A 20138-nucleotide genomic window follows, 5' to 3' on the forward strand; every position below is an offset into this window, starting at 1 on the left:
ATCATCTCAGCATCCCAGATAGCTTAGAAGAACTTGATATTGCGACAGTAACTTTTAACTCTCTCTTTTCCAGCATGTTAGACACAGTTGCTCCTTTGTGCTTAAAGAAGATTAAAGAAAATAGTCCAACGCCGTGGTACAACGAGCACACCTGGGCCCTTAAGAGAGTGGCCAGAAAAATGGAGCACAACTGGAAGAAAACATAACTAGAGGTATTTCACATTTCATGGGGAGAGAGCACGATTACATACAGAGAGGCCTTAAAAGCTGCTAGATCTGCTTATTTTTCAACCCTTTTAGAAGAAAATAAATAAAACCCTAGATATTTATTTGAAACCGTGGCTAAACTAACAAAAAATAAAGCTTCTAGCTCAGACGTTTCCAAGCAGCACAGCAGTAATGACTTTATGAACTTCTTTACTTACAAGATTGATAATATCAGGGAGAAAATTATATCTATGCAACCATCTACTACAGTATTGCATCAGGCAGTGCACTGCAGTCTCCCTGACAAAAAATTCAATTCATTCATTGCTATGGGAGAGGAAGAATTTTCTAAACTCGTTAAATCATCTAAATCGACAACATGTATTTTAGACCCTATACCAACTATGCTACTGAAAGAGATGCTTCCTCTTCTTAATATCATTAATTAATCTTTATCATTAGAATATGTACCAAAAACTTTTAAGCTGGCTATGATTAAACCACCTGTAAAAAAAACAATGCAACTTGATCCTAGAGAATTAGTCAATTACAGGCCGATCTCGAATCTACCTTTTCTGTCAAAGATACTAGAAAAGGCAGTATCTTCTCAACTATGTTCCTTTTTAGAAAGAAATGATATCTGCAAGGATTTTCAATCAGGGTTTAGACCGTACCATAGTACTGAGACAGCTCTCATTAGAGTCACAAATTATTTGCTATTATCATCCGATCGTTGTTGTATCTCTCTATTAGTGATACTCGATCTTAGTGCTGCATTTGACACCATCGACCACAACATTCTTTTAAATAGACTCGAAAATTATGTTGGCATTAGTGGAATTGCACTAGCATGGTTTAAATCATACTTATCTGACCGTTATCAGTTTGTAGCAGTAAATGAAGAGATGTCTTAATCGATCAAAAGTTCAGTATGGTCTACCACAAGGCTCAGTACTAGTACTGTTGCTGTTCACTCTGTACATGCTACCCTTACGAGATATCATTTGGAAGCATGGCATTAGTTTTCACTGTTATGCTGATGATACTCAGCTCTAAAGTTCTTCACGCCCTGACGAAACTTACCAATTCACAAAATTAACGGAATGCATAGCAGATATAAAAAAAACTGGATGACTAGCAATTTCCTACCACTTAATTCTGAAAAAACAGAGATTCTAATTATTGGACAAAAAACTTCCTCACGTAATAAACTAGAATACTGTTTAACACTTGATGGCTGCTCTGTCAAGTCCTCGTGGTCATTTAGGAACCTGGGTGTGCTCTTTGATACCAATCTTTCATTTGAAAAGTCCCTTGTCTAGTATCTGTAAAACCAAATTTTTTCATCTTAAAAATATATCTAAATTACATCATATGCTCTCAATAAAAAATGCAGAAAAAATTAGTTAATGCGTTCATGACATCAAGGCTAGATTATTGTAATGCTATTATGGGTGGTTGCCCTGCACAGTTAATAAACAAACTACAGCTGGTTCAAAACGCAGCAGCTAGAGTTCTTACCAGAACCAGGATGTACGACCATATTAGCCCTGTTCTGTCAACACTGCATTGGCTCCCAATTAAACATCGTATACATTTTAAAATATTGCTGATTACTTACAAAGCACTAAATGGTTTAGCTCCCCAGTACTTGAGCGAGCTCTTAACGCATTATAGTCCTTCACGTCTATTGTGCTCTCAAAATTCCGGCCAGTTGATAATACCTGAAATATCAAACTCGACGGCTGGCGGTAGATCCTTTTCCTATTTAGCACCAAAACTTTGGAACTATCTAAAAGGTTTGAGTTTTTGAGATTTGCGCAGAGATAACGGATAATTGTTTGCACCTTCGAACCTATTTCAGGGAGTGCATTTGTGACACCAGGCACTGCTTTATGCGGATGGGTGGCCAGAGCGCGTTAAGGGTTTTGCTGTTAGAACGGTGTTGTGTTAGCGGCCCCTAAGTTAATAACTAATGATCTTCGCAATGGAAGTGAATCAATCAAAACTAACTTTAGCTGGACAATGACTTTATCCTAGAGCTGTGGTAAAGCCTAAACAATCTGTTATGGTAATTTCTTTTATCACTGTAAAGCTGCTTTGAAACAATCCATACTGTTAAAAGCGCTTTATAAATGAAGGTGACTCGCTTCCACGTTCATCAATATGTCATGCGTCGGGTCAGAGTTCACTATTCCGCTGGAACTTGACTCGTATGGCCGCTACCAAGAAGCCAGTGAATATAGTTTATGAATATGGATGTATTGGATTGTATGGATGTATATGGATGTAGACAAAAACCTATAAACCCCCTGGAGCCATATGTTTTACTTTTATGATGGATGGATGCGCTTTTTTTTTTTGGCTTCAAAATCTAGCATACCATTCACTCCCATTATAAAGCTTGGAAGAGCCAGGATATTTTTTTAATATAACTCAGATTGTGTTTGGCTGAAAGCAGAAAGTCAAAAACACCTAGGATGGCTTGAGGTTGAGTAAATTATGGGATAACACTGATTGCCACCTGTCGTAAAACACAAGCAGACACAGCGCGCAGGCTGCTACTGCCACTTAGCTCGCCAGTGTAGCTCAATATCCCAGCTAAACTAGCTCGCCAGTGTGGAAGTTTTTTGGATTCCGCGAAAAGGACTTTAACTCTCTGGGGTCGACGCTATCGTTTTTTCTTATCAGTGCAAAAGAGACTCAAATAATTGTTTATATTGATCTTACATATAAGTGTTATACATCATTCGATCCTGTTAAGTGTCTATTTTTTTGTGTATACTCACAATAAAAACAAAGTGTTGAGCTTTTTGCCAAATAAAGAAAAATACACACATGTTTTAAACAATAAAAAATTAACAACAGCGAGTTCTGCCTTCTCTCTGTCAGTGAAGTCCATTCTGAAACGCGTCCGAAAATGAATTGTAACTCAGTAAATACTCAGTCACGCAGGCATACAGGCACACAGGCACACAGGCATGAAGCTTGAATTCTCTTCTTTTAAATGAAGTAATTTATATAAAAAAACAAATATTCTCAGTTTATGGTCTCCGAATGAAAAGAGAGTGATGCCAGTCTTTTTCTTTTCAGCTCATTATGCTCATTAAGCTCATTAACCCTTTCGCACGTACGATCACACCAGTGTGATCAGTCTTGGCTGGTCCCTGGAGCGTACGATCACACCGGTGTGATTAGAACGGTCAGTGCATCACGTGATCAACTGCTAAATTCAAACGTGCTTTCGCGCGTTGACTGGCGCTGAGCCAGAGACAGACGCACTCAGTGCTGTCATATATCACAACTATTGAGTGTTTTCAACCACATAATGTTTATTTTAGGTTTCAGACACTGAAATACACATAATTACTAGCAAAACAATGATTTTGAGTTTGTAAAAAACACACTGATGTCTATGGAAGCGGCAATAATTCTTCTTCCTTTCCATTATAATAAGACAACACTTTTATTCATATCAGATACACATTGTGTAAGTAGCTTTACATTTTATCCTATTCTTCTCCCAGTTCACCGGCCACCTACTTTCATGTATTTCGTGAGAAGTGGAGGAATTGACGTGTTGTAAATCCAACAGATCCGATTCTCTGAACTGTGAAACAAACTAACATGGCGCCGCCCATTGCACATACAGCTCAACTAACGCTATCGTTATAAAGGTGTTTAAACAACAAAACACTTCCACTTGCACATATTTGACAATCGAAATATCAGTGTTTCATGCTATAGCTAATACATTTGTGTATATTTTTAATAAAAAACGAAAAATTGCATAAAAGCAGATCATCATTCATTCAGCGCTGTGTTGTAGTTGCGCTGTGCCACGTGACAAGCAATGACGGGGCACCATGGAAACATTAAAGTGACAAGTTCTATATAACGGTCGCCTTGAAAAACTCACGCTGGGGGGTCAGTTAGAATATTTTAAACTTACGTGTGAAAGGGTTAAGTGCTAATGTGACCACGCCCACGGAGAGCTCGCACTATTAAAATGCAAATGATCTGAAGCAAGCCATGCAAACATGCCAACGCCCACATCAGCTGGATAAAACACATCAAGTTTAATAAGAATCATGTAGTTTACCTTGTCTTACTACGCTTTGAGGAATAATACTATCGTAATAATCCTGGAAAATTTTGAGGAGCAACAGATTCAGCTGATGTGAACAGTAAGTTTATTCTTAAGTGCTTTTTCTAATCGCGATATAGAATAGTGTCTGTAAACCGCAAAAAGACTGTTTAAATATGAATTGCGTGTCTGTGTATGAATGAATGAATGAACGGCACAGACGCGCACGCGCTGTTGTTTACTACAACTGTACAGCCCGCATCTGTGCCGTTCATTCACACTTGCACCTACATTAGTAAACATGTTATTTTTACATGAACACATCCAAACTATATTGCTATAGCCTACTGAGATGAGTAAAAATAGACTGAAATATGTTGAAATAAAATGTCTTTGTATAAGCAACAAACTGCAAATTACCATTTATTTGCTAATATATCATAAACACGATATGTTACAGACTCAATATGAATGTTTAGACAAGATTTCATTGATTAGTTTTGGATAGATTATAAAGTTTTTACTGTAAAAAAAAGTACCCTGCCACATCAAATAAGCTTTTGTTCACCAATTTCTGCTTATATGTTAAATATATAGTATGGGATGTTTTGTCAAAAATAAAGTAGGTATATTTAATTATCAACTAAGATGTTATTGTAGTGTTTGTTCCAATATTCAAACTAATGAATCCTTACCTTTGAAATACGTATGATAGAATCTATATCTGAAATATTGTTAAAATTTTAATTGTTGTTGTAATTGTAACCTTTTTTATTGTTTTATTAGTGACAGATTTGGGGAGAGGATACTGTCACAGTGCCTGGTTTGGGTTTCCCCGGGTGTCCACTAGAGGTCTCTTCCCCATACTGTCACCATTCACTCTGGAACTGCATTCCCCACAATCCTTGTCTGTACCAATCACTGTTCATTGCACTCTGCTGTTCTCCGTCATCATTGTACCCAGCTGTGCCCTGTTATTTATTGTTAGTTCTTTGTTTTATACCCTGTCTGTTTCAGTGTTTGTCATGGAGTCCTTGTTTGCTGTCCACGCACTTCCATGTTTTTATGCCTGTATTGTTTCATGTTTTCTGGACTGCCTTTGTTGGATTTTGACCTTTTGCCTGACTTGGATTATGATTACGGATTACCCCAATAAATTGCTATTGGATCTTACCCTACCTGTTTGTGTGCGTTCCATGACAGAAGGACTCCATCTTTTATAGTTCCAGCATTATGGGGTTTGGTATCCTTTCCCCCAAAACGGAGAAGGAGAGGAGGGGACGAGTCCAAAATTTGGTGACACTACGCCAGCAGGGCCAGACGGTGGGTTGTCTGGCTCAGACATTTTTGACTCTTTCAGGAGGCATGGGATATAATGATGCAGCTTTGAAAGACCTTTTTAATTGCTACCTTGATGATCCCTTGCCAGCCTGGGGAATGAGGGGACTGAAGATATAGGACTTTGACGGCTTTGTCGGATATCTTCATTCCCGCAGCAGGTGGGATATTTCAGTTGGGCTTAGATTTCCAGAAGGAGTGGACGACTCGTCGCCGGTGTCACCAGACAAGATGGCTTTCCACACTGGAGCTTCCTACCACCATTCCACCGCCTCACCCTTCACCGCTGGTTCCGGTGGGCCTGAAACGGAGGAGGAGAAGGAAGACTTTCTCCATGACTGTTCCGGTGGTCCCGAGTCCGGTGGTCCCGAGTCCGGTGGTCCCGAGTCCGGTGGTCCCGAGTCCGGTGGTCCCGAGTCCGGTGGTCCCGAGTCCGGTGGTCCGGAGACGGAGGAGGAGGAGAAAGGCCTCCTCAACGACTGGTCCGGTGGCTCCTAACCCAGAGACCATCCCAGAGGTGACTGCCAGCCTTGCTCTGCCCGCCCCGCCCAGGCGCCTAGCTCTGCCTGCCCCGCCCAGGCACCTTGCTCTGCCCGCGCCGCCCAGGCGCCTTGCCCTGCCCGCGCCGCCCAGACGTCCTGCTCTGCAGTCCCCACCCAAGCGTCTTGCCCTGACGGCGCCACCCAAGCGTCTTGCCCTGACGGCGCCACCCAGACGCCTCGCCTTGCCGGCGTCACCCAGAAGATGCCTCGCCTTGCCAGATCCGCTCGAGCTGCTCGCCAGCGCTCTCCCAGAGCTTTCACCACTGGTCCCGTCCAGCCCAGAGCCTTCACCGCTGGTCCCGTCCAGCCCAGGGCCTTCCCCGCTGGTTCCGTCCAGCCAAGGGCCTTCACCGCTGGTCCCGTCCAGCCCAGAGTCTTCTCCGCCCTGACCGCCCGAAGGGTCTTCTCCGCCCTGACCGCCCGAAGGGTCTTCACCGCCCTGACCGCCCGAAGGGTCTTCACCGCCCTGACCGCCCGAAGGGTCTTCACCGCCCTGACCGCCCGAAGGGTCTTCACCGCCCTGACCGCCCGAAGGGTCTTCACTGCCCTGGCCGCCCGAAGGGTCTTCACCGCCCTGGCCGCCCGAAGGGTCTTCACCGCCCTGGCCGCCCGAAGGGTCTTCACTGCCCTGGCCGACTGATTGGTCGTCTGCTTCGCCCTGGCTGCCCGATGGGTCATCTGCTTCGCCCTGGCCACCCGATGTACTGTCTGCTTCGCCCTAGCCGCCGGCTAAACCATCACCCCCTGTTTCTGTTCCCTTCCATGGACCTGGCATTTTGTAATGTTTACATTACAATCAAAAAACACAAATGAAATTATACAGTAGGCCTAGACTATAGGCTATTTACTTGTGATTTAGCAGCAATCATGTAAAAACGTTATAAGCCAGCAAATGAGGTAGGCTACTTTATTATTATAAAGTAGTCTAACACTTGACATATATTTATTATTATCCTATTACCATCATCAGTATTTCAGTAGACTATGCAGTAGCCTAATATTTGTTTCAAATCGTGAAACATTACCTGGTCAATATCTTCGGAGTCTATCTGTGCCTGTTGCATGCCCAACGCTTCTATCCTACCGAACAGGTACCGGTGTACAGGGTGGGGGGTCAGGGGTGTATTTACGACAGCGCATGTATTCCACAGCGACTCTAGGGGTCGCTATTTGACAAAAACACAATTTTTCCATAGTGTGCCTTTAAATACAAAAATACGCAAATAAAATGAATAATCAAGTAAAAGCAATCCTAAAATAAAAAGTTTTGAGAAGAGATTTAAAAGTCACTAATGTATTTGCTTCCCTGATGTCGGCCGGGAGAGAATTCCAAAGCTTAGGAGCGTAGGAAGAAAATGCTCTATCACCCCTAGAACGAAGCTGTGTCTTGGGAACAACCAAGAGACCACTCTGAGAGGAACGCAGATTACGACGTGGTATGTAAAGCATTAATAGATCAGTCAAGTACTGAGGAGCCAGATTATGCAAAGCCTTATATGCCAGCATAAGGATTTTAAAATCAATACAGTACCTGACAGGGAGCCAGTGCAAAGACTCCAAGACAGGGGTAATCCAGGGGCGTCGCTAGGCCCTTTTTAGGGGGGCTACTTCTGCGTAGCCCCCCTAAAAATTTGTGACTAATGTAGGCTGCTGCACAAATTCGTTTTCGCTTCAGTCTTGTTATAATCAGAATCAGCGCGTTATTCATCTTCAATCCGCAGCGGCGCCGAGCAGAGAGCACGTCAGAAACAGAGGAAAGGTGTGTGTGTGTGTGTGTGTGTGTGTGTGTGTGTGTGTGTGTGTGTGTGTGTGTGTGTGTGTGTGTGTGTGTGTGTGTGTGTGTGTGTGTGTGTGTGTGTGTGTGTGTGTGTGTGTGTGTGTGTGTGTGTGTGTGTGTGTGTGTGTGTGTGTGTGTGTTCATCTGAGCCTCATTGGTCTGTCACTGCTCGTCAATGTCAGAATATTTGAGATGACCAATCAAATCAAAGTAGGCGGGCTTTATGTTCACAGACGCTGCTGAACGCGAATTTTAAAGTCCCCGTGAACCGGAAGTTGCAAACGACTTTTCTCCAGTGTTGTGACGTATTTCCGAGAGAAACGGAATACTAAATGAGGCAAAATACTGGGCCTGGCTTTTTTTCCAACTAGCACCTGATTGGATCTAGAAAAGTAGGTGTTTCATTCTGAAATGGAGGCAGACGCAAGTTTACAATCGGTTGTTGAGGATTTTTCGCCGCCTGAAACACCGCCAGCAGTCCCCTTCCAGCAGCAGGAGGATGATGAAGATGAAGAAGAATTGGAGTACACGGAGGATACGGAGGACCATTTCGTCACGGGAATCAGACCTTACATGTTTGAGCCGTTACATGCGGATGGTCACCTGGATGTGGCGGCTCAGGAGCAAGTTCGCGAGCATCTCGATGTGTCCCAATGGTAACACTAATTGGAATTATAAAACTATTTTTATTTGCTATTACTGCTGCAACCTTAACCGTTATGATATTAATTTGCGTTTTATGTTTTCATAAGTTTTTGAATGTTGTACATTGTCTAGAATTGTTGCCTACATCTATAATTGACAGACAATTAAGCTTACCACGATTAAACCACAACTTTAATTTGTCAGCTTAAACTGTACTATGCTTTTCATTCAGGGGATCCTGTGGCTACTGCCAGCACATGGACACTGGTCCTGAAAGACTATGTTGTAGGGAGGTTAGGCAGGTTTGTGACAGAACTGCAGAGAATGGGTATCATGTTATTAATCAGCCTATACATGACACAACAGCTGAGTACAACTGAAGATAGCAAACTCTATGACTTCAAAAAACATTAACATTAGTAATACAGTGCCTATGTGTTAATACATTACATGACATATACTACAGTCTAGAATAAATTACTAATACTAGGGTAAAATAGTATAATACTAAAACTACATAATTGTTATATGATTTTTTTTATATAGGTTGTTGATAAATATGCAGAAGCAGAACTGCAACCAGGATGCATGACTGAACACCAAGGTTTTGAAGCAGTCTGCTTGAACCCATGGGTTCTTCAAGTTGAATATGCATCCTTGGTCCAGTATTATGGTGACTATGACCAAGATGTTTTTACTATCGAAGAGTGAGTAATTCTATCTGCAACGGTCAGTTTCTATCCTGCAAAAATGCATTATTATCTATTTTCCTTTTTTTGTCTTTAGGCGATACCGTCACACTGCCTACAGGACCTTTGTCAGATGGTGTTGGGGCTACTTGGGAAGAAAAATACGTGTTGTCCTCCCATCATGTGTTGTTGTTAAAATAAGATCCACATTCACATCAGAGAGATACACAGGCTTCAAGCTACCTTCACTACATCCACAATAGCAAATGATATGTGTGTAGAACTGTATGTAATAAATAATGACAAAGGTCTTTAATTCCATTTGATGTTATGTTTCATTAATTACATTTTGAAGATTAATTTTAAAACTAAAAATCACACACACACACACACACACACACACACACACACACACACACACACACACACACACACACACACACACACACACACACACACACACACACACACACACACACACACACACACACACACACACACACACACACACACACACACACACACACACACACACACACACACACACACACACACACTCACACTATCTAAACCTGCTCCTACTCCATCTGTGTAAAACGGGACCAGGGTCTGACGTCAGATTCCTGTAGGTCGGGCTTGTCAAAGGCAGCACATAAGTGGTCTGGAACCTTCAGTTCATTAATCTGCTCTTGGTATGGGCCAGGATTGATGACCACCTCCTCAAAAAACAGTCTTAGCAGACTCTCCACGTAGTCTATAACGCAAAAAATTCAATGAACCTGGCATTTTTTAAGTAGACATTTTTCTACAATTGGGATCAAACAACACTGTGGTCAATCAAACTGCATTTACCATAAAGAACATGTATAATGTAATGTACGTGTTAATGGAATATCTAATTTGGCAGAAGATATACAAAAGATATACATATTTTTCATATTTATTGTATGGTAACAATATCCTTTTATACTTACTGTAGGTTGGTGCTGTTTTTGTGTAGTGAAGGGAATGATCCCCCTTTTTGTATTTTGGCGATTTCACTTTGATAGATGGTTCACCACTCTGGTTGCATGCATACTCGCGAGTGGAATTTTCATTATAGTGAAGAGCAGCAAGGTGCAACCTACATAGTTAGATTAAGAAATGAAAAGTATAAAATTAGTAAGGGGGGTTGTTTAAAGTGTGAAATATTATGCGGATAAATTGTGTATTTAACAATATAAGACAGTGTGACAGATGCACATACAGCATTATTTATGACCTTAAAATACATTTAAACTGTCAGACCTGTTCAACATTCCCACAAAAGAGAATGCCACATTTTTGGGAGCAAATTTCAATATCAGGCTATGGAAGCCTTCAACCGAGGAGGTCTGATGGTGAGGGCTCAGTTTTGACACGTCTTTCAGGAGTCGCTGGTTTAACATCAGGTCGCAAAACCGTTCACAAGCTTTAGTGCCTAATAAAGACAACCAGTCTTTAGCAACATATAACTGTAATGTCATTTTTATGGCTGGAAATATCGATATAGATTATTAAATCCCATTGCATCTGTATATCACTCTGGCACTTGAATTCAACAGACTGTTGTCATTTGTAATCTTTAATATTATAGTCATGGCTTATAAAAAAAAAAAAATCATTTCACTCTTAGCAGAATCAGTATTTTAGTTTTAGATTTCAGTATTATAGTTTTTAGTATTTTTACGTATTATATTTTAAAGCATTATTTAATAAAAAATAAAAAAATTCCATATATACTGTGGTTGAAATGACCAGATGAAAGTGAATGTTGTTATTTTTCACTCAAAATGAACAAACCTGGGGAATCAGCTCTCATGTCACCACCCAAGACAACGGCCTTTCCAGAATGCCTTGCCATCTCCAGCATTGTGTTTTGTTCAGTCCTACAGTGCGATAAAATTGTTGGCTGAAGAAAGTTCTTTTGATGATTAAAAAATGTCCTGGGACATATACATTCCAGACAGAGTGCTGACAGTACCTGGAAGGTATCAAATTACATAAGTCTAAAAATTGTTTAACAATGACCAATTAATACAATTTATTTTGTTTACACAAATAAAACCTTGTGGATCTGTATGAATGAAGCCCCACTGAATGCTACTGCTGCCGACAAATGCAAATTCCCAGCTGGTGTACTCTGGATGTGTGGCTGGCTGTTCCACTTTGATTTTTGGAGGCAGTGTGAACAGATCTATGGGATTTTGAAGCAATAAAATGTATATGAACAATATCCAATATGCCAAATAATACAATAAATAAAATTAAGTTTGTAACAAATTGTCTTTGCTACATTTATGATCACCTGCGTGATGGATACAAATGTCCCATTTACAAATTTCTCAACTGTGCAGGTATGGCAGCATGCTTGACACTTCCTAAACAGCTGTAGCAAATTTTCTTCATACGCCATGTATTTCCGTGTTTTGTATGGTGGTTGGCAAACCCTGGACAATCATAACTCAGCATATCATATCATACTTTCTAATAAGATATCTTGATTGATCATCTCAAACCTGACCTATATACCATGACATTTTTTAAAATGTATGATGTTTTAGTGATAACCACATTTATACTTACTTTTCAAGGCTCTCTTGAGTGACACCAGGCTCATAGGTGACATCTGAACACTGATTTGAGGTGTATGTTGCGCTCTCATCGAACACAGTGTCTTCCATGCGTGGCCTTTTAATTGGTGTTGAAGTGAGACACAGAGATCCAATACCTGAACCAAGACTCACACCAATAGAGTGGCCTAAAGGCTTCACCTGAATAGCTAAAATTTTCAACACACACATATGACAATCAAACACATGAAACAACTCAAGTATTAGCAGTTAATAAAATGAAGATAAACATAGCTAGTAGCCTATAACTTTACCTTTACTCCGTCTTTTCTGCTTGTGGGTTTCCGTTTGAACTGACACATTTTTCAAAGATGGTGCATGACATTGACAGGCCACATCTCTTGTTACGGGCTGTGTAACAGGAATTGCATTATGTTATGATACGGGTACAAGGTCAAACTAGATTGTGCAGGACTGTTAACTTTTGAGTTAAATTTGGAGTTAGAATTACGATTAATTCATAAGCTTAAGATTCTGATCTTGATTCAATATCGATTCATTTGGATATACAATACAATTTTTAATGTTGTAAACTATACAGGGAAACCTGTCAGTTGGTATCAAAATTGACAACTTGTATACAATTATATGTCGATTTAAAAAAAAATTGAGCAATTGGATGAGACATGATTCATTTCAATAAGTTGTTCTATATTTTTCAACATAAGTTACCCTTAATAAAGACTAAGAGATGACAGTTATGTCGAATATGTCTTGATTCAAGTGGTGATGATGTTTTTTGGCGCACACGCTCCAAATCACGCGCACTAAACATTTATTTACTTTATTAAGCATAAAATGACAAAGTTATGGTGGCAGCCCTGTATGATGTTCAACGTCTCAAGAGCTTGGTTGTAGCTAGTTCAACTTACCGTCAAACTTTGTGAGGTACCACAGTGTACACTGACGGGACCGCGTTATCTGTTAATGACAGATATCTCACAAACCCCATTTCATGTTCTGTCCAATTTTTGAGGCATTCACGCGTGAAGTGCTTCGAGCACATCCGTGACCTCTCTGTTATCCCTCCTTCCTCGAAATGTAAAAAATCGAGCCATCTGGACCGTAACGAGGGAATTTTAGGGAATGGGAAAAGTGTTCCGTGAGTGCAACCAAAAATACACCTCGCCATCTCTCCTTTCACACGCTGTCAATCAATGCTCGCTCGGCGCTCGCAAACACACAGCAGCTTGTCTACTGTCAGTTGGAGGGGCGTGGTTATGGATGTTAAGGAGACACCCAAACCGTAAAGCCTACGTCATCGGGCAAGGTCCTCCAACGCAGAGGGGAGGGGCATTTTCAAAATTTGATTAAAGATTACGAAGCCAAAAAAATGTTGGATGAATTGTTTACCACAAAACGATCAATTTAGGCAAACAAAGTAAGTATGGTCAATTTTGATTTCATGGGGACTTTAACAGTGTGACTCGATGCGTACGGTCAAGTGCGAGATAAGATGTTAGTAGCTAAACTTAACATTTCATATGTGACATTTTTTTAGGTCATAAATGTTAAACGAATGACAAAAAATAATCAGGCAAACTAATATAGTTTTGTCTAATTTCACCATTTTGAACGGAAAATAGGCCTATATAACGTTACATAAGTTATTTTCAGTTCAAAAAGTACGTGACTTATGTAATGTAATAATTTACTGAGGGGACAAGAAACATTAGCAAAGCCGTTTTCATCATGTTAGGCACAAGATTAGTAATGAATGTGTACATATTGAGAATATAATACAAATTGTAGCCTTTAGTAAATTTTAAAAAAAAGCTCAGCTTTAGGAGGGGAAGAGGAAGGAATGAAGAGACTGAGAAAAAAAGAAAGAGTGATGGAGATGAGGAGAGAGCAGGTATTGACAAATAATCTACTGCCCACTGACATGGTTTTAAAGCTATTTCTTATCCTTTTTTTTTTGGTCTTAAAAACGTCTTGAAATGCACATATCAGAGAAATAGAATTTTTTTACCTACCAACCTCAAAAGGACCTCTTTGATTATAAAGCCCTGTCTACAGCCCAGTATTAGGCATACGATCAATAATGAATGTGTAGCCTACATATTGTGAATGCATTTAATAAACTTAATTACCTAGCTTTAGTAGCTTTCAGTAAATAAATGAGAAAATGATTCATAGGCAAAATCAACCTATCAGTTGACCCTATGTTACTTTCTTCACTGACAGACAAAAATGAAAAGCCTATATCAGTCAAAGCTCAGCATTAGGAGGGGAAGAGACAGGGCAAGATAAAATTAAAGAGAAAAAGAGTGTGATGCTGATGAGGAGAGAAAAATAATCAGCTGTCTGTTATCCAATTATTTTGGTCTTCAAAACATCTTAAAATATGTGACCAGTCACGGAAACTAGGGACACAAGTCGGTTCTGGGGCATTTTGAGTTATTCATAGATTCTGAGAGTGTAATATCCAAGCTTTCCAACGATGTGTAACATGTGGAAATCTGATAATATTTGGAGAAGTTGTGGCCATTTTAAAGTAGGCACTTAAAAAAGCTCAAAGAGGAGAAAACGAGCTAAAGATTGTGCAGTTCTCACCTGTCTCTGCTGCTGGGGGTGACAATAGGGCTCATTTACATCTCATTTAGATAAGCCATACCCCCTGTAAAGCTCCTCCATGTGCTTTACAGCTTTTTTTACACTTCGAATGAGTGCACTTCTGCCGCACTAGGCGAAAAACAATTGTGCTGCCCCTCTATTTGCAACGTACCAGCAACAACACACAAAGACCAATAATGCCATATAGCCTGCATATAACGCGAAACCAGCAACAACACATAAAGACCAATATGCCATATACATATAACGCAAACCCAGCAACAACACACAAAGACCAATATGCCATATAGCCTGCATATAACGCAAAACCAGCAACAACACACAAAGGCCAATATGCCATATACATACAGTATAACGCAAAACCAGCAACAACACACAAAGACCAATATGCCATATACATATAACGCAAAACCAACAACAACAAACAAAGACCAATAAGCCATAGGCCTACATATCTATAGCGCAAATAGTACGCAACGCTCGTGTGCCCAAAATGTCAACAATATTAAAGTTTATGTAGGAGGCAAATGCCTGCTGGCATTTTTCTTTAAGCAGTCATTTCTGCAATTTTCCAAATAATCACATTTCACCTCCTCAAATTACTGTTGCAAATCTCTTTACACCACTTTCTTATGTGCGTATACACACACAAATGAAATGTCCGCAAGCACATTATATCATCAGCAGGTTCAGCATCTTAAATAACGACTAAAGAGCAAATGAAGCTTAACTTACATTTCAGAAACACGCACGGCAGGCCTTCATCGCAGCAGCAAAGGTCTTAACTGCATCCTCTATTTCGATTCTCCGTCACATATGAAACAGCCAGCCACCGTATTGAAGCACTGAGGGCGAGCGCGCTGCGCCCATACCTCCGGTTCAGTTTCCCGAGCCCACGAAGTGCGGCGAAAACATTTTCGGTGTAACTGCCAGACGGTTCATCTCGTCTGCGACAATCTTTGCGGCATCCATCTTCATTGAATTTTGATATCAGAGAGAGCTGGCCAGAGCACAGCATAATAAGTAGCCATGTGGTTGACTTGGAGGGCGGGGGCAAAAGCGCCGGGTTATTCAGTATGGAAATACACACAGACAATGACACGCCACGCCCCTACTGCATGATAGAATCTCCGAAAACAAGCCGATTTCAACCTCAAAATGTAAGCTTTTAAATATACCAATACTGCTATCTCAAACATGGAGAGGCTTCTTCGTGATTTCAATTAACAGATTCTCCAAAAAATTGAAAATCACCAATTTTGAAAAAAAACTCTTCTTTCTCATTTTGCTCGAAAGTTGTGCTGCCGACTTGTGTCCCTGGTTTCTGTGACGGGTCACATATGTAGATCAGAGAAATCAAAATTTTCTCGGGGAAACACAGAACCCCCCTATCTGCCCTACCTCACATTTGGGACCACGTGATTATAAAACCCTACCTAAGGCATTAGATCCTAAACTAAAGTGTTACCTTTTTTAAAAATAATAATAATAAAAAAAACATACCCTCATTGGGGGCTTAGCCCCCCTAAAATGAAAATCCTAGTGACGCCCCTGTCCCTAGCCCTGACCCCAGACAATACTCTAGCAGCCGAATTTTGTAGATATTGCAGTTTGTCACTTGATGATTTAGATACCCCAGCTAGGAGACATTACAGTAGTCAACACGTGAAAAGACAAAAGAGTTTATCAGCCTCTCAGCAACTGAGAAGGACGACATAGGACGTAAACGTGCTTCTGTGGTGATAAAATGATATTTATTTTTATTTTTTTTATTTTTTTTAATTTAACAGGGACAGTGTATTGCACTCAGCCATACCAGAATTAGCTACAAGCTAAATTTCATCTGTAGTCCCTGGGAAGGAAAAGGTAACATACAATTAACAATCCAACAAACCATATTAATATACCATAAAACGTCATCACGCAAAGCCTCTCAGACAACAAAGTTTCACATTCTTAAAAAAACACAATAAAACAGAACAACAGATCAAAATAAAACTCAATATTAATAAACACAACAATGCAATATTAGGATACGACAAAAAATTAGTTTTTTAAGTTTATGATTAATGGTTACATGATTGTATAGATTTTAGCCATAATTTTACTTTATATTTAAAACAAGTAAATGCACTAATGTCTCTAATCTCATTTGGGACTAAGTTCCAGTACTTAGAGGCTCTGATAGAGAAGGCTGATTTGCCAAACTCAGTACGTCTGCACTGTACGGCACAGTGACCTCTACTGGTCACCCAGCCAGATTATTAATTACTCTGTACACTAAACAAACATTGGCAAAGCACATAAGATTTTCAAAAGTTTATGCTTTTGAATGATATTGCAGTAGTGATGAGCTTTTTATCTAATACTTTGAGAGTTTGTTTATATATCATTTGTAGTGGAGCAAGTATTGTTTTTCCAGTTTGCGACCAACTTGTGATGCAGTATGTAAAATGTGAGACAATCATTGAATGCATATACAATTTGGCAGCATCTAAAGGTAATTGATTACGAATGTGTCTAAAATTTCTTAAATTAAATTTAACAGTATTACAAACCTGCTTTATATGTTACTTAAAAGACAACTTTGAATCAAGAATAACTCCCAGATATTTAAAGTGTGCCACAATCTGGATTTTTTCCCCATTTACAACGACATCTGGCTGATTTTCATTTTTCCTTATATAAAAATAGATACACACAGTTTTTCCTGACGTTTAGTGTCATGCAAGACTCAGAGAGCCCTGTGGCAATTTTTGCCATTGCTGCTGTTAATTTGGTTGCCACTTCGTATCTGTCTCTTCCATGTGCCAGAATGACCGTGTCATCTGCATACATTTGGGTGTCAACTTGAGGACATGCTAGCGGTAAGTCGTTAACATATAGACTGAATAACAAAGGGCCTAAGACTGAGCCTTGCGGGACACCAACAGAACATCTACTGAATGATGACATTTTATTCCCAACTCTGGTACTTTGACTTCTCATGGTAAGATAGTACTCCATCAAGTTCATAGCAGCATCAGAAAAATTTAAATTTGACAACTTAGAAAGAAGAACACTATGATTTACTGTATCGAAGGCTTTTTTTTAAATCCAGAAAAACTGCTCCTACAGCACTCCCACTGTCTAGTTTTGATTAGATTTTTTCAACAAAATAGCAGGTAGCCATTTCGGTCGAGAAATTTTTTCTAAAACCAAATTGCATTGGATGAAAGGTTTGTCCAGAATTTAGAAAGTCGGTTAACTGCTAAGTTACCACTTTTTCTGCAATCTTTGATGTCACCGGCAAAATGCTGATGGGTCTATAGTTAGCTACATCAGTAGGTTCCCCTGCCTTGAAAATCGGAACTAACACTGCATTTTTCCAAGCAGTTGTCAGCAGATGTCTTAACCGTATTCTGCACAAAAGGCTCAAATGACAGTGTGGCATCAAATATGACACCAAGATTTTTTTATTTGCTTTGAAACTCCAAGGCAACACCATCAACAGACAGAGTGAGAGACCCAGCCTTTCGGAGTTGATGAGGAGAGCCAAAGAGCATAATTTCTGTTTTAGAGCCATTTAAAGACAAAAAAATATTAGACATCCAAATCTTGATCTCAGCAATACAGTTAGAAAGATGCTCGCACCGGATTCCTTGGTTCCATAACCAGAATCCTTGGAGTTTCCCGGCTCCAGGAGCGTGAACAGGGTCGGTCCTCCATACGATCCGGAACCCATGCAGTAGGAGGGGGTTGTGTCTGTACGGTGGCGAGACCGGTCACTTCATTGCTACCTGCCCTTTAAAAGACCAAGCCCGGCGGCAAGACGGGGGCTACTGTCGGGCGGGGTTTCTATGACCAAACCCTCTTCCACCACCCTCCTCTCGGTAAGACTGCAATGGGCGGACTAATCCCACAGCTGCCAGGCGTTGGTGGATTTGGGTGCTGAGAGCAACCTGATGGACTTTTCCTTGGCCAGGAGACTTCACATACCCGTCACATCATTGGAGCACGTCATCTCGTTCAATGCACTCAATGGGCAAGAACTCCCGGGAATCACTCACACCACAGATCTCATAACCCTCACCACCTCCGGTAACCACACTGAAAGGACCTCGTTTCTCCTAACATAGTTACCCCTGGTTCCCGTGGTCCTGGGGCACCCGTGGTTGGTGAAGCACGGACCCAAGATAGAGTGGGAACAGAACTCCGTCTCTGCCTGGAGTGTTCCATGTTATGCCTCATGTCTCTCGTCTGCCTGTTCGTCTGTCTCTCGTTCTGTGTTGCAGGAGGAACCAGTGAATCTGTCAAACTTGCCAGCCTGAGTATCTCGACCTGAAGGAAGTGTTCAGTAGGTCCCGGGCTGTTTCTCTTCCTCCGCATCGTCCCTATGACTGTGCCATAGATTTACTGCAATGTACGTCTCCGCCTAAGGGCAAATTATATTCGCTTTCTGTTCCTGAAAGGGAGGTCATAGAGAAATATTATTCTGATTCTCTGGCTCCGGGATCATCCGTCCTTCTTCTCCCGCGGGTGCAGGGTTCTTCTTCGTGGTGAAGAAGGATGGCTCCCTGCGACCCTGCATTGACTACCGAGGGCTGAACAACATTACGGTAAAGAATACTTATCCTTTGCCGTTAATGTCTTCAGCCTTCGAGCGGTTGCAGGGAGTGTCTCTTTTCTCGAAACTGGACCTGCGCAACGCTTATCATTTGGTGCGCATAAGAAGTGAGGATGCTGGGAAAATGGCGTTTAATACCCCCAGGGGACATTTTCAATACTTGCTTATGCCGTTCGGCCTGTCCAACTCCCCCGCCGTTTTCCAAGCACTCGTTAATGATGTGTTGAGAGACATGGTCGACCAATTCATATATGTCTACCTGGATGACATATTGATATTTTCTTTGTTTCTCAAGGGACATGTTCAACACGTCAGACGAGTGCTCCAGAGGCTTTTTGTGCTCGAGATTGGGCTTTTTGTCAAGGCGGAAAAGTGCGCGTTTCATGCACAGTCAGTCCCGTTCTTGGGGTACGTCGTCTTATCCGAGGGAGTGCGCGTGGATCCTGACAAGGTTAAGGCTGTGGTGGATTGGCCAATTCCAGATTCCCGTAAGGCCCTGCAGAGGTTTCTGGGATTCGCCAATTTTTACCGACGTTTTATTCGTAATTTCAGCCAACTAGCTGCTCCTCTGACCGCCTTGACCTCCACCAGAACAGCTTTCAGGTGGTCTAATGCTGCGGAAGCGGCATTTACCAACCTCAAGATCCGCTTCGTTTCAGCTCCCATTCTCATAGCCCCTGATTCCTCACGTCAGTTCCTGGTGGAGATCGGTGGAGACCACTTCTTCCAGCATCTACGTCTGCTCATTGCGTCTCTGCGTTGCCGAGCCCTGGATCTTCTGCCTGCCTCCACGCTGACCTGCACAACTACCTACTAAACTTTGTGTTGAATAAATTCTATTGCTCACTCGCAACCGAATCCTTTGACTTCTTCCACCGGAGTTATGACATTGGCACCATGTGGTTAAGCCGTAGGATATGTGTGAGAGAATCATAGAATTAAAAAAATAAAAGCACAGTCAAGGGTCAAGCAGTTGCTTATTTTCATAAAACAGCTCAAGTTGGCCTTAATGGTTTTAC

The 20138-nt window shown here is 41.1% G+C and overlaps 2 long non-coding RNA genes across 2 annotated transcripts; both read right to left on the bottom strand.

The window, feature by feature from the left end:
- Window positions 1-9755: 9755 nt before the first annotated feature.
- Window positions 9756-10683, bottom strand: LOC143737773 (uncharacterized). Its single transcript, XR_013203713.1, has 3 exons — window positions 10573-10683; window positions 10260-10408; window positions 9756-10039 (listed from the first exon to the last, which is right to left on the bottom strand). It is a non-coding gene; the product is annotated as an uncharacterized LOC143737773 (long non-coding RNA).
- Window positions 10684-11184: 501 nt separating this feature from the next.
- Window positions 11185-11727, bottom strand: LOC143736668 (uncharacterized). Its single transcript, XR_013203545.1, has 3 exons — window positions 11612-11727; window positions 11372-11500; window positions 11185-11287 (listed from the first exon to the last, which is right to left on the bottom strand). It is a non-coding gene; the product is annotated as an uncharacterized LOC143736668 (long non-coding RNA).
- Window positions 11728-20138: the final 8411 nt, after the last annotated feature.

This window comes from Siphateles boraxobius, unplaced genomic scaffold (genome assembly GCF_051911475.1).
Source record: "Siphateles boraxobius isolate OS27281-9 unplaced genomic scaffold, OSU_SipBor_1 130, whole genome shotgun sequence".
Taxonomy (NCBI): domain Eukaryota; kingdom Metazoa; phylum Chordata; class Actinopteri; order Cypriniformes; family Leuciscidae; genus Siphateles; species Siphateles boraxobius.